The sequence below is a fragment of the Bufo gargarizans genome, chromosome 5, assembly GCF_014858855.1.
Source record: "Bufo gargarizans isolate SCDJY-AF-19 chromosome 5, ASM1485885v1, whole genome shotgun sequence".
Lineage (NCBI taxonomy): Eukaryota > Metazoa > Chordata > Amphibia > Anura > Bufonidae > Bufo > Bufo gargarizans.
In genome coordinates this window covers 251,097,440-251,112,915 of record NC_058084.1, presented here as the reverse complement: position 1 = coordinate 251,112,915, position 15,476 = coordinate 251,097,440, and the positions used below count along the sequence as shown (strand labels likewise).

Here is a 15,476-nt window from a genome sequence, read left to right as displayed (position 1 = left end):
AGCACATTTTCTGAAGAACTACAACACCAGGCAACTTCTTGGGGCTGGCTTTGATGTGCTCAGTTCCTGGGTATGGTGGGCAGTAGCATGCATAAAGGCTAGGGGATGGCCACTCTGCTTTTGCACTCTGCTCCCTTTTTTTCTGTGCGGCTGGTGCTGTGTGGCCACCACCTCTTCCTCTGAACTGCACACATCACTTGCATGACCTTGATTCCATGTGGGGTCTAGGACCTCATCATCCTCCACATCATCTTCCACCCACTCTTCACCCCTGCACTCCTTGCCGTTCTGCTTACAGCAGAAAGCCTCAGTCATTGGCACCTGTGTTTTGTCATCAGAGATGTGCTGCGGTGGTCCTCCCATGTCCCCATCCTAAAACATAAGTGGTTGGGCATCGGTGCACTCAATCTCTTCCACTTCTGGGGCAGGGCTAGGTGGATGGCCCACAGAAACCCCACCAGCAGAGTCATCAAAAATCATAAGAGACTGCTGCATGACTTGGGGCTCAGACTGCTTGGCTGATTTGCAAGGGGGTGAGGTAAAAGACAGATGCCCATGAGCTGCAGGTGCCAACTCTGTGGTTTCAGCAGAGGACCGGGTGGGAGACAATTTGAAGGAAGTGGAGGCACTGTCAGCCATCCAATCTACCACCGCCTCTACTTGTGCTGGCCTCACCATTCATACACCGGTATTCAGGCCTACAAAATGACGCATAACGTCCTGTCGCCTACATGCACCTGCGGAAGGTGTTTTATTTGGGCTTGTAGCTGGTACAGATTGACCACGTCCTCTCCCTGCAACAGGAGCTCCACCAGCAGCACCTCGACCAGGGTCACGTCCATTATTTGATGATCCCCTCATTCTTTGATGTCACCCACCGAACTAACAGACAGATATATAACTATAACTATATTAAATTTACCTGTCACGTATGCAGTGCAGGTGCACCTCACACCAAAAATGGGTATATGTCACCCACAGAAATAACAGCCAGATTAACTATATTAATTCCCCTGTCACTTATGCAGTGCAGTTGTACCTCACACCAAAAATGGGTATGTGTCACCCACCGAACTAACAGACTGATTAGCTATATACATTTTTTCTATCACATATGCAGTGCACGTGTATCTCACTCCAAAAATGGGTATATGTTACCGACCGAACAGTCAGAATAACTATATTAATTTCCCTGTCATGTATAAAGTGCATGTATATCTCACACCAAAAATGGGCATATGTCACCCAACGAACTAACAGACGGATTAACTATATTAATTTCCCTGTCGCGTATGCAGTGCAGGTGTACCTCACACCAAAAATGGGAATATGTCACCCACCAAAAGAACAGACGGATTAACTATATTAATTTCCCTGTCACGTATAAAGTCACACCAAAAATGGGTATATGTCACCCCTTGACCTAACAGACAGATTAACTATTATATTTTTGTGTCAGGGGTGGAAAGCTTGTCTATTGCACCCACAAAAAAATCATTATAGGTCACCCACAGAACAAATAGCCAGATTCCTAACACTCTCCCACGCTTCAGCTGCCTGCTTCCTGTCCCTGCACTACTCAGAGCTGATGGGCGGTGAACACGTGATCCAGCTTGTATAGAGGCTGGGTCACATGATGCATCGGCCAATTACAGCTATTCCATTGCTAGGCATGGCTATGATGGCTTCTAATTGCCCACAGCCCAAAGCTTGTTGATTGGCTGCCCTGCAGCCTTTCAAAAGCTTTATTAAATGCCTGAACACAAAACTCAAACCTGAACTTTTCTGGCAAAGTTTGTTACGGACCCGAACATTACCGTTTGGGTTCGCTCAACACTAACCCTTATAGCACAGGGTTAGGCTAGTTTCACACTAGCGTTCGGCTTGTCCGCTCGTGAGCTCCGTTTGAAGGGGCTCACGAGCGGACCCGAACGCATCCGTCCAGCCCTGATGCAGTCTGAATGGATGCGGATCCGTTCAGACTGCATCAGTCTGGCAGCGTTCAGCCTCCGCTCCGCTCAGCAGGCGGACACCTGAACGCTGCTTGCAGCGTTCGGGTGTCCGCCTGGCCGTGCGGAGGCGTGCGGATCCGTCCAGACTTACAATGTAAGTCAATGGGGATGGATCCATTTGAAGATGCCACAATATGGCTCAATCTTCAAACGGATCCGTCCCCCATTGACTTTCAATGTAAAAGTCTGGACGGATCCGCTCAGGCTAATTTCACACTTAGCTTTTTTTTGCCAATATAATGCAGACGGATCCGTTCTGAACTGAGCCACCATCTGCATTAATATGATCGGATCCGTTCAGAACGGATCCGATCGAACGCTAGTGTGAAAGTAGTCTTACATTTACCTACTGATTTCTCTACAAATTAATTCAGCTCTTATATATTTCATATTATTACAGTCCACAATGCAAAAACTACAATTTCCACAATATAAGCTACCAGGGCAAGCTATGTGTAGACATTGAGGTCTGAAGCAGCGAAGTTGTGCAATTTAGGAGTAGTACAAGTAATGCAATGTGTTTAGATAATTGTGAAGCTTGCCATTTAGAATAATATTAGATATCAAACTGTGTTCAAATGAAAACATACACCTTTAAAGGGTAAGCCAGTTAAAACCAGATAGTGACATCTTTTTCTAATATTTTAACTTTCTGATATTAGATAATTTTTTTTTTATTCTATGCATTGAAAATAGTTATGGGGATTGCCATCTTGATCTATCTATCTAATATGTTCAAGATCAACAAACCTTTTGAATTTCATTTTGTCTGATTTGTATAATAAATCAATTAAAAAAAATAATGAACTTGTACACAAATCAAAGTTCAAATGGTCCTGAAAATTGGTCTAGTCTCTTTAAAACTTTAAGGATGTTTTTAATGAAAAGATGTTATCTGTTTTTGTTATTTTTTTAATCTATTTTTGCTCTTTCTCCCTCCCCCTTTTAAACTCTTTAACACAATGACAACAATGGCAAATAATATTACAGTGATACTGACATATATAGCTATGGGTGAATACATGGTTGACACTGTTGCCAAAAAACACACTGCACCATTGCATTTGTTATGCTTTTTAATGCTAGAAATCATCAAATATTGACCATTATTGGGAAGATAGTGATATTATGGTGCTAAAAAAAAAAAAAACTGTGACTTGTTGGGGATAAACGTTAAAAATGTATACCTTAACAGGGTCTCTGCCTCTGTTTATACACATATGTTTGTGACAAAGGAAACATTGGCTTGTTCTGCTGCACAAGCGTCCAAAAAATTATGCATTAACAGGGCCAAAAACCTGCTCATATTTATACACACAGGTGTTATTTGTCAGAAAAAAATAATAATCTGTGGCTTGTTCTAAAGTTGAACAAATCTTTTATTTGGGAGCAGCAGCACAGTGGGTATGCGGAAATGGTAGATTCTGTAGGGGTATTAATTGGCATCAATAGTAGCAGCAGCAGTAGAAACACAGCATGGAACCGACAAGGCTGCAAGTAGATGTGTGTGCAGCTCTGTTGGGGTAATGGCACTAGTAATGCCAGCTATGTAGCTGTAAGCGGCAGTGGCAGTAGTTGTAATGGAAGGGACAGTAGCTGGATTAGCAGCAGAGATTAGCAGCTGAGGCAGTGGTGGCAGAATTAGCCATATGGTATAGAACATGATGGTAGGCAGGCAGACAGCTGCAGTGGCGTGATGGTGCACACACAACCAGCAATGGTAGAACTATTTATTGGCCTCAGTCAGAGGCATGTGAAATTCCTCAAAGATCCAAGTCTGATTCATTGATGACATTGGAGGCTGTGCAAGATAGTATAATAGAGCAATCTGGGCAAGTTATGGACACTGTTCCAAAAGAAAGAAAGGCTGCAGTACAGGTAGGGCTGAACTAGGTTGTTCAGGTGGTATGTCTCCATTTGCTGATTTGCATCAGCCTGAACTGGCTGCTATGGTTTCTGCTGCTTCTGGTAGCAGAGATAGTGGAGGGTAGGTGACATGGCAGGTGGTGTAGAGGGGTTTCCTTGTTATAAACATGAGCATTAAGCGTCTGATCGATGAAATCTGTGGCAAGCTGCATACAGTGTTTCCTGGAAATAAAGCAATATCATTTCGCCAACAGGAAATCATTCCCCCATTTTACTTTGATAGCGAGGGTCTCAAAGTATGGCTTTCCAGTGATCATCAGATTGCGCCATGATATCAATAAGCCTGTCAGTAAGTAAAGAAGACAGCATACACCTTGCCATGCTCATAACTGTGCCTAATGACCCAGTCCTTTCCAGCTCCAGCGCTGAAATGATTGGTCATCACGACCAGTGTTGTTGTCATCATCATCATCATCAGCATCCTCCTCCTGCAAAAGCAACTCCACTTCCTCCTGCTCATCCTCCAATGGTAGCTCCTCTTCCTCTACTTCCTTCTCTATCAGACTTTCTCTGTGTAGGTCCCCCAACAGTTACAGGGCAGCCAGCAAGACGTGGAAGCTGTTTTCCTTCCTCTGACCCTTGTTGCATCAACATGAGAGTCTGCTCTAAGATAAATATCAGGGGAGATACATCTTTGATGCCACAGTTGTCCCTACTGACAAATATGGTGGCCTCTTTGAAGAGTCTGAGTACACAACACGTGTCTTTGAGCTGCCACTGCCTGGCCTCAAAACAACGCATGCTTCCTGCTGAGGTGGTCTGGTGCATGCCAAAATCTGTACCTCTATCGTATGCAAGATGGAATTCAAGAAAGTTGGACTGTTGCTGTTCAGATGGTACAATGGCAGACTGTTAAGTCGCTGCAAGTCCTGTAGGGAGTTTCTTGCCACATAAGATTAGCTGAAATGTGAGGATGGTTTCTTGGACATAGCCAGCACCCTCTGCAAGTGTTGCAATTTAGCATGTGTGCCATGTAGGTAGCATGGACTTACCCGAAATGCAGTGTGGCTACAATGTTCCTGTCATCACATTGCCCAGTTGAGTTGGCGTGAAGACAGACAGCCAGATGTTTGCTGCTTTATGCACTTTAGCAAATGATCTGCTGTGTGGCTACTCTTGCACAGGCTGATCAGCTTTATAATGGCATGGCAATGTTTCACTTTACACATATGATGGGGGGGGGCACATGCTCAGCCACACATGTATGTGTATGGGGGAGTTGGGAAATACCTTAATGCTGGTCTTATTTGATTAAACAAATAAATAGTGATAGCTTATAGGGTTCTGTCCCTTGAACCAATACATGTGTCAGGATTATGCTTTAATGTTGTATATGACACTTTTAGGTTGTCATCAATACTACAGCCTCAGTTCCTGGCAGCAAGACAGTTGGCATGGATTTTTTTTTTTATTCCATTGTTTAATTATTACGGTGATTCCATTTCTTTGATAGCTTTTCCACAACGTTATTTCATTGGGGTTATACATAGAAACATAGAAACATAGAATGTGTCGGCAGATAAGAACCATTTGGCCCATCTAGTCTGCCCAATATATCTGAATCCTATGAATAGCCCCGGCCCTATCTTATATGAAGGATGGCCTTATGCCTATCCCATGCATGCTTAAACTCCTTCACTGTATTTGCAGCTACCACTTCTGCAGGAAGGCTATTCCATGCATCCACTACCCTCTCAGTAAAGTAATACGTCATTCCAGCATGCGCAAATGTGAAAAAATGTACAAGACAGATCCGTTTTTCCGCATGTCAAGCGGAGAGACAGATCTGTCCTTACAATGGATCCAGATCCGTCTCACAAATGCTACCTTTAATTTTAAGGTATATACCATATCTGTGGGATATCCTTGTTAAACAATTGCCATCTTAAACCTTTATATGAGGCTATATAATTATAACTAGTGTTAGCACCTAAAGTGGATTTCAATCCAAAGTTTAGGAAAAATTTGATTTGCAATGAAACAAAATGTCCTTGAGGTTCTTGGTAACAAATCATATATTTTTTTCCCCCTAAAATGGCAGCTACGCTTGTTGCAAAGTGAAAGTAACAAGCCTGGAAACGCAATATGACCCACAATGCTATGCATCCAGCCAATCAGCAGATGGCCATCACCTATGATATCACAACCTTTTAAAAGCCTCATCCCAAGCAGTATCCACCATGTCACTGTGATCAGCATAGGAGAGACATGGCAAGCGCTCATGCACTAAGGACATTGTACAAGAAGTCTTTAATTTTGGAATATTGGATAGGGAGAATGCAGTGAGATTGTAGGGAGAGTTTTTACACACTGTAGGGTGAGCATAGGAGATTGCAGGGACGGTGCATGCTATGTAATCTGAAGCTGAAGGGATCCATAGGACACAGCCCACTTTGCATCAATCCCTAACCGAACAGTGTCCACCTTTTTAATAGATAAGCAATTCCATTAGGCCTTGATTCTCAAATTGGGGTGAATAAGCTGTGCAATTTAACTATTATTGGGGTGTGCATCTTGTTTCTTAGATAAGTAATTTGATTATGCCTTGAGTCTCAAATTGGTGTGAATAAGCAAATTTTACTGTTATTGGGTTGTTCATCTTGTTTCATAGCTAAGCAATTCTATTAGGCCTTAGTTGTCAAATTGGAGTGAATAAGCTATTTTAAATGTTATTGGGGTGTGCTCCTTGTTAAATAGGTAAGCAATTCTATTAGGCCTTGGTTCTCAAATTGTGGTGAATAAGGGTACTTTCACACTTGTGTTTTTCTTTTCCGGTATAGAGTTCCGTCACAGGGGCTACCGGAAAAGAACTGATTAGTTTTATCCCCATACATTCTGAATGGAGAGTAATCTGCTCAGTTTGCATCAGGATGTCTTCAGTTTAGTCGTTTTGACTGATCAGGCAAAAGAGAAAACCGCAGCATGCTACGGTTTTCTCTCCGCCGAAATAAACTGAAGACTTGCCTGAACGCCGGATCCGGCATTTTTTTCCCATAGGAATGTATTAGCGCCGGATCCGGCATTCAGAATACCGGAGTGCCGGATCCGTCATTCCAGCATGCGCAAATGTGAAAAAATGTACAAGACAGATCCGTTTTTCCGCATGTCAAGCGGAGAGACAGATCTGTCCTTACAATGGATCCAGATCCGTCTCACAAATGCTTTCAGTCAGCGGCAGATCGGTGGATCCAACGGGCAGTTCCGACGACGGAACTGCCCACCGGATCACACTGCCACAAGTGTGAAAGTACCCTAAGCTGTTTTATTTAACTGTTATTGGGGTGCCCACCTTGTTTATTATATAAACAACTCTATTAGGCTTTGATTCGCAAATTGAATAAGCTGTGTAATTTATCTGTTATTTATATAGGCTGTAAGAGCCTGTGATCAAAGCTAGATTTGGGGTGGTGAAAGTCAGACATCCCATGCTAGCCCGGGTAAGAGGTAGCATGATAGCCTCCTGAGAGACTGATAGAATGTTAAATGTTAGGGATAATTATGTGGATAATACGGACTATCAGGTGGTTCTCACTGAGGGGGAGTCTCCAGCGAGAACTGGGACTTGTGAACCTGATGTTACAAATACACTCATACATGAGGGAATGGTGGGCCGTAATTTTCCCTTATGTTTGGAGGTTTTGAGAGACAAAACTCCTGCAGAACCTGTACCTGTCCCTTTAAATGATAATGTGAAGGAGCTGCACATTGAGAACAAGGGTGCAGATAAGATGCAATGGTTTTTTGCAAAAGATGTGAACTTGATGTTAAGGTGCTCGTACATGAGGTGAAGTGGGGCCGTGGTTTCCTTTTGGGATGGGGACTGTGGGGAAACACTTCTGCAGCTAGTGGTGAAACTCCTGCAGAAGTGGTGTCTAGCCCTTTAAATGAAGTGACCATTAGAAACAATGGTGCTGATAAAGTGCAAAATGAAAATGTGACAACTTGTGAAATAGGTGATGATAATGACATGCCTTTTCCGTTGCAGGATGTGGTCGGGGGAATAGCGCCCCTTGGAGAAAAAAATAAAAATAAAGGCAGAAGGGTTGATAAATATTGTAAGCACAGAGCGGAGCAATCCTACTCTAGTGAAAGAGCAAAAAAGGGGGGCAGTCCTGGAGGGTGTGCCACACGTGCCAGAGGTGGATATGCAGTCTCCACAGTGTTCTATGGTCAATAAGGTAATGTCCCAGGTAGGGATTAACTCGTCAGTGCCCCTAGAGGTCATAGTTAATGACATGAGCGGCATAGGTGATGTATGTACTGTTACCATTAGCAACTCCGAGAGAGAAGCTACAAGGTTGAAGTCTTGCAAAGTTGAGGTGGTTGCTAGTAGCGACCAGATAACAGTTGTATCTGACATGATGAGAGTTAAGTGGGGAGATGTCAGCCTAGTGTCTGAGATTCCTACCCAGGACGTGGTAAATGACCTGCCACGTTAGTACAGCTACAAACTTAAAGATGTTTTCACTCACTCCACACAGTCCCTAGATACACTAGAGGGACTAGCTTGCCTCGCAGAGCAACTGGAGAAAGCTCCAGAGGAGTCAAAGGAGGAGATTCAGAAAGAGTTGAATAAACTGGAGGATCTAGAGTCACAAATTGAAGCGGAAATTCTCCAACTTCAAGAAGAACTTGCAGCTTCTGAGTGATCCAGATGTCATGCGGACTCGGAAATGTATGAGCTGGCTGATGAGGTCTCAAACAGCAAGACTTTTGGAAGCCAGGATTGCTCAACTTAACCAAGAGTTATGTGATCGAATGGTGGACCTGGACCACCAGAGACAAATTGTGTCTAAGATAGAGAAGAAACAGAAGAAGTTTGACCAGCTCCTGGCTGAAGAGAAATACATCTTGGCTTGATATGCCGAAGAATGTGACCGAGCGGAGGCTGGTGCTAGGGGAAAGGAGATCAAGGCTCTTTCCTTGGCTAGAGCACTTGAAGAAGCGTTTGAGGAATGAGAAGAGTTTGAGAGGCTGAACAAGCAACTTAGAGCAGAGATGGAGGGTCTCATAAGCTCAAACGATGATGTCGGTAAGAACGTCTATGAGCTGGAGAAGTCTAAGCCAGACCCTGTTAAGAATGGGTCTGGAGATGGTGGCATTGCAGTGTCGGCCAAGTCAGAGAAGATGGAAGAGCTTTCTGCTGAGCCCGTTGATGTCGCTAACATGGATGCAGAGGCCAAGAGGCTCATGGCAGTGTGTAGCCAGGACCTGGTAAGGAAAGGCGTCCCCTCCCCCTATAAGGCCTTCCAAGTAGCTAGCAGAATGCTGGAGAAGAAGAACGAGGAGATGGACGACCAGTATGTGGATCCTGTTTACTACGATGGGCTGACTCTCCTGAATGCTTCCCGAAAGGAGAACTATGTCCTAAGTGAGCCTCTGGAGAAAATGCCATAAGTCGACAAGTCTGGTGAAGTTCCTGGCATCCCCAGTACCTCCTATCTCGGTGAGAAAGTGGAATAGACCACTAAAGAAGCAGAGGTCTCTAAAACTGCCGCCAAAGCGGGAGAAACAACTGCTGGAAAGAAGGAAGACGTGAATCCGAGCCACGTAAAAGAAGCGAGTGCAGATAAGGGACCTGTTAGGTCCAGAGCTGCAGCAGTCCAAAAAAGGACGTGACAAGCATGTGGAGAAGCCAGGAAATCTAGAAAGAGAGTACCGGCTCATGAGATGGGCAAGACAATCTCATTGGTCTTTTCAGCTCTGTAATAAACTCATGGCTGCTAGGGGAGATTCATGTCAGGAGTTTCCATGTCTTCCCCGTCAGTCATCAATTCTGAGGCAGCACCAGGTGCCACAATCAGTCTGGGATAAGAGCCCAACCCAGACTGTTAGTCAAGAGAGAGAGAGTCTTGATGCAACAGAGGCCCTGCTAGAGGCTCTGTAAGGGTGGTCTACGACAGGCTGGTTGAGGGGCCATGGGGCTAGGTGTTAGCCTGAACTTAGGGGGGCTCCGCAAGGTCTGGGAATCGACAGTCGCTAGACCAGAGTCAGGCAGACTTCTGGGCCACAATCCCCCAAACGTACTGGACTTTTTTACAGCCTGGAAGTGCTGGAGTATAGGCTGGAAAAGCTGTATGTTGGTACCTTGTGTGAATGGGTGGTACAAGTGAGGTAGAATTATTTCTGTTTAGTTTGAGCCCAGATGGGTAAGGAGTTTGTTTTGTTATATTTTTGTTTGGCTGTTGTGAAAATAAACCTGATGTTTGGAGTTGCAAACCGGCTGTTGTGGAGAAAATTGTGAGAATGACCCGCGAAAAAGAGCTAATTTATCACTGAATGGTCTACTTCTACTTTTATTGGGGTGCCCACCTTGTTTAATTGATGTCTAGTAAAAGAAAGTCAGTCACGTAGTTCTTTTAGATAATATTGAGTACTTGCACTGCAGGTCCCTGTAGTGTTGTGGGTCAATTCACACCAGTTTACAATGTGTTAAAGTAAAGAACCGCGCTGCCTTAAAAAGGAATTTTTCCAACTGTGCTCTAAGCCCACCGAGTTGATACAGGATAACAGTGCCTCCCAGCTTTGGATTCCAAACACACCTCCTGGATTCCTCTGCAGGGCACCAAAAAAATCACACCATAGTGAAGCACTTTGGATACAGGTGAAACAACTTGTGGTTTATTATACTCACAAATGAGCTAAAATATATAGCATATATAAAATCCTGGTAGTAACAATCTGCTGCCTGACCCGGGTTTCACACTCAAGCTTTGTCGGGGCGAAATCTATGGACATTCGGAGGCATGTCCTTTTAAACCCCCACCCCCCTCCCCCACCTGCCATTACAATATAGAACAATATAAAACAAAATCTAAAACACTTAAGCAGCCATCTGACCCACCCTCTTATCTGAACCCATAAAATCCACAATAAGATCCACAGTAAAAGTCACAAAATTACTCCTTCGTTTCTATTAATACCAATGTATCCACATTTTTCATTCATAAAACGGTCACATGTTTACAACCCAATCAGTTTACAACCCCATTCCTTCAGCACACTACCTCCTCCACAACAGGTGCAAGGAGTATCCTCATTGAGTGTCAACATTCATCTATTTCATTATTATTCAACATAATGGCTCCAGCATTAGTGATGTCCCGAACTATTCGCTGGCGAACAGTTCCCGGCGAACATAGCTTGTTTGCGGTCACATATGGATGTTCGGTCCGCCCCCTATACATCATCATTGAGTAAACTTTGACCCTGTACCTCACAGTCAGCAGACACATTCCAGCCAATCAGCAGCAGACCCTCCCTCCCAGACCCTCCCACCTCCAGGACAGCATCCATTTTAGATTCATTCGGAAGCTGCATTCTCAGTGAGAGGAGGGAGAGTGCTGCTGCTGCTGATTCAATAGGGAAAGCGTTAGCTAGGGCATTGTTCTGTGTCCACAGACTCATCTGCTGTAAGGACAGCGTCCAGACAGCACCCCAAAAAGCCCTTTTCAGGGCTGGTACATCAGTGTGCTTTTTTTAAATTTATTTTATATATATAAATGTATATATATATATATATATATATATATATTGTAAAGGACGCCAAGGTTGGGTCCTCAGTGACAGATATGTATCACCATTATTTGGGTTGTGGTGCCTTTAAGAGGCACTACCTAGGATCCGGTAACCACAGGGTTAACTCACTCTCCTGATAAAAGGAAAAGGAAGTGAGTGAGGGTGGTGTGGTGTGGTGGACACACTACTGTGGCTGGCTGTGAACAGAGCTGGAAACTGAGGACATGTGGAAAGTTTGGCAAGAAAGCCGACTGGAATCTACCACGGACTAAAAAGAACCCAGGGTAAAAATACCTTTATTTTGAGCGGACTGTTCTATTGATTATGTTGTACTGAACTAAGCGGACTTTAAGTTGGGTTTGTTTGGACCTTGGCTGCTGGAAGCTGTACCTATTTTCATTTTGAAAAATAAATATCTGTTTTCCTTAACCCTGGGCTGGCTCATGCACCTGGTTTATTGGAGCGATCTTCCCCCATATTACTATATATATATATATATATATATATATATATATAAAATAAAAGAATTCCGCAGCACATCCACGTAGTAAAGAAAATGAAAAAAAACTTTATTCACCAAGCATGCGATGTTTCAATCCTCTCAATGGGATTTTCCTCAAGCAGTGACATAGTGGGCAGTGCTCTATGCCTATTTAAGCACAATCTCATAATTGAACAATCCATAGTTAAATTACATTCATTACTAGTAATATATATAAAAAAAATCATAATACAAGCAGTGTCAATAGTATATTAATACAATCAAATCCTATCACACATATATGTGCAGTGATACAGTGTACATAATACCCCTAACCTGTCTAATATACAATATACAAAGACAATACTTTAATAACGATCATAATTGATTCAGGTGTCGATCATATAAAAAACTAAAATGTGCAGGTGTACCTTCAGTAGAATGATGAACAACATTGTAGAGACGTACGGAGGGGTCAGTACTTGTGGATGCCGGCGTCTCAGGCATACCATTGCGCATGTCTGAAGGACCTTCCTGGGACTTCCAATCACCTGATCTCTCATCTCAGACATGCATTACACTGCGCATGTCTAAGGACCTTCAGGAATGTAGACACTCCCCCGGTCATGTGTTAGAGTATATCACATGATCGGAATAGACAACCAGGAACTCCAAGTGTTTGATAATGATACAGGCATATGTGTGACTCTGTTCATATGTTAATATAGATGTTAAAGATGTGAATATATAAACATATAAACAATGCACACATTAAATTCCTAGGCCGCACTGTCTATATTAAAGATATATAGCCATCCCAAAAAAGATTTTTTTGGGGGGGATCAAGAATACAGGCATAAGGAAAAATATATCAACAATGCGACTTGGCAGAGACTAATCGCACTCCACATTGTGTCGACTCACCCGGAAAGAAACATGTATGAGCTAATGATCTCTCAGGGAGAAATACGTGACCCTATATAACTGGAAGTACCATTATTATATGCGGAGAGGCTTTATGTGATAAGCGAAAAATTTCGCCGCTTCTCCAATGCAATCTTAGATTCAGTATAGTTATTATTCAGTGGTCCCCTAGTCTAATCGAGGAGTTCAGTACATGTGACTGATGTTGTCATCATACAGTCACAAGCTGAGTTACCCCCCTGTTTGTTGGATACCATTCCTGGAATTCCAACATGGCAGATCGGGATCATCCTCTAGATTACGGGGTACACTATCTATATCCACTATCTATATCCGTAAAAATTGTCACTTCTCTCCCCGAGATCAGTCACTCAAAGGGTCAATCCATATGTGAATCTAAACTTGTGGATGTATCGATCAGATAACCCCAAGTCACATAGCTCCTTCACATATACCCATATGCATGTATATAGATCCAAAAGAACGCATAACTGGACAAAGCAGCCAAGGAAATAATCGATCAATTTGTAAGGATAACCTGTTTATATATTAGATCAAGTCATAAGTAGTGCCACGTGCAAAGCATGTTCACGTGTCTTGCTGTGCTCAGAGCACAACTCTATAAGTGTTTGTAAACAAAATTTGTTCTTGAAAACAGGGAAAATAAAAAAATCTGTATACATGAGTCCCATGATAGTCCAATGAGTAGACCTTCCATCGTTCGTCTCTACTGTAAATGCGCATAATGTTCACCATAGTCCTGAGGGTAATAAAAACAATATGTAAAACATAAGATCTCCCTGTTCAATGAGCAGGGGGCACAACCACATATTATTCCATTCAAGAGCAGACAAGCAGAATCATGGGTGCAATCACCTAGGACAATAACCAGGGCCTATAGTCCACATTTAATCCCTGTGGTCTTACTGTATTGAGTTTAGCAATCCATTGCATCTCACATTTTTTGAGAAGAGCATGTCTATCCCCACCCCTCCGTGGAGTAGGAATATGATCGACTAACATGCATTTAAGGTCCCTCTCCTTGTGGCCCATATCAGTAAAATGTTTTGGGACTGGAAGATCCATCCGTTTTTTACGGATGGTGTAGCGGTGCTGGTTAATTCTACTTTTGAAGTCCCATGAGGTCTCTCCAATATATAATAATTGACATGGGCACCAAAGGATGTATATAACAAATGAGGATTCACATGTCAAAAAGTGCTTTATGTAGTATTTTTTCTGTGTCTGCGGATGTACAAAAACACCGCCTTTTTGCATGTATCTACAATTAATGCAGTTTAAACATGGAAAACTTCCCAATTTGGGCTTACGCAAAAAAGTTTGGCCCAGCTCTTTTTGTGGACCTATATCAGTGTGGATTAATCTATCCTTAAGGTTCTTGGTTCTTTTATATGACATGAGGGGAGGAAGGTGGAATTCCTCAATCCCCTCATGTCCACTCTTCAAGACCGACCAATGTTTTAAAATGATTTGTCGAATGTGTGTACTTTCTTCTGTGTATACCGTCACTAGAGGAATTCTCTTGTTTTGTTTGTTAATGTTGTTGTCCCTTTTAGTCAGGAGGTCGGCACGTGATTTGTCCTGAATAGAAATGAGATGTTGTTCCAATAGGGATACTGGATAGTCCCTGTCTAGAAAGGACTGTGTCATATCTTTTAAAACCCCTGATAATTCATCATTATTGCTCACTATACGTTTTGCGCGGTAAAATTGACTCAACGGAAGGGATTTGACCATGGCTCTGGGGTGTGCACTGTTGTATCTCAATAATGTATTACGATCGGTAGGCTTAGTATATAAGCTCGTTGATAGCACACGATCATGTAAGGAAACAACCGTGTCCAAAAAATGTATTTTTTCACACGAGTGTTCCGACGTAAATTTGATATCAGGATCAATGGTGTTGAGAAATTGAAAAAATTCCATAAGTGCATCCTCCGACCCCGTCCAGATCAAAAAAATATCATCTATGTATCGCCACCACCTCAGAACTTGTCGGAAGTGGGGCGATACATAGATGTATGTCTCCTCGAGGAAGGAGACCGCCATGTTGGCGTAAGTCGGGGCCACATTGGACCCCATGGCGGTCCCCTTTCTCTGGAGATAAAAATGGTCTCCAAACAGAAAATAGTTACAAGTTAATACCACATGTAAAAGCTGTAGTAAAAAATCTTGACATTCAGCTGAGAAGGTGGACTGGGATAAGGCCTTAGTTACTACCTCAATCCCAAATTCATGTCGAATCGAGGTATACAGACTAGTAATATCAAGCGATGCTAAAATAATATCTGATGTTAAAGTAATCTCTTGTAATTTCTTTAAGAAATCTGAGGTGTCTTGAATGTATGACTGAGCCGACAATGCATATTGTCTCAACACTCTATCAAGAAAGATAGAAATGTTGGACAAAAGGGATCCCCGGCCAGACACAATGGGCCTTCCGGGAGGGTTATTAAGACATTTATGGATCTTGGGTAATAAGTACAAAAGAGGTGTAACAGGATGTGAAATAGAAAGGAAGGTTCTGAGCTTGTCATCAATGATGCCAGCTGTGCTGGCTTCCTGTAGCAAGCTCTGAATCCTCCGTTCAATGT

The 15,476-nt window shown here is 42.9% G+C and overlaps 1 long non-coding RNA gene across 1 annotated transcript in view; it reads right to left on the bottom strand.

The window, feature by feature from the left end:
* The window catches only part of LOC122939123, an 82,969-nt gene extending 70,529 nt beyond the window's left edge, over positions 1-12,440 (bottom strand). The window contains exon 1 of the long non-coding RNA XR_006390090.1: positions 12,369-12,440. This is a non-coding gene — a long non-coding RNA (uncharacterized LOC122939123). The remainder of the gene's footprint in view (positions 1-12,368) is intronic.
* Between the last annotated feature and the right edge of the window lie 3,036 nt (positions 12,441-15,476).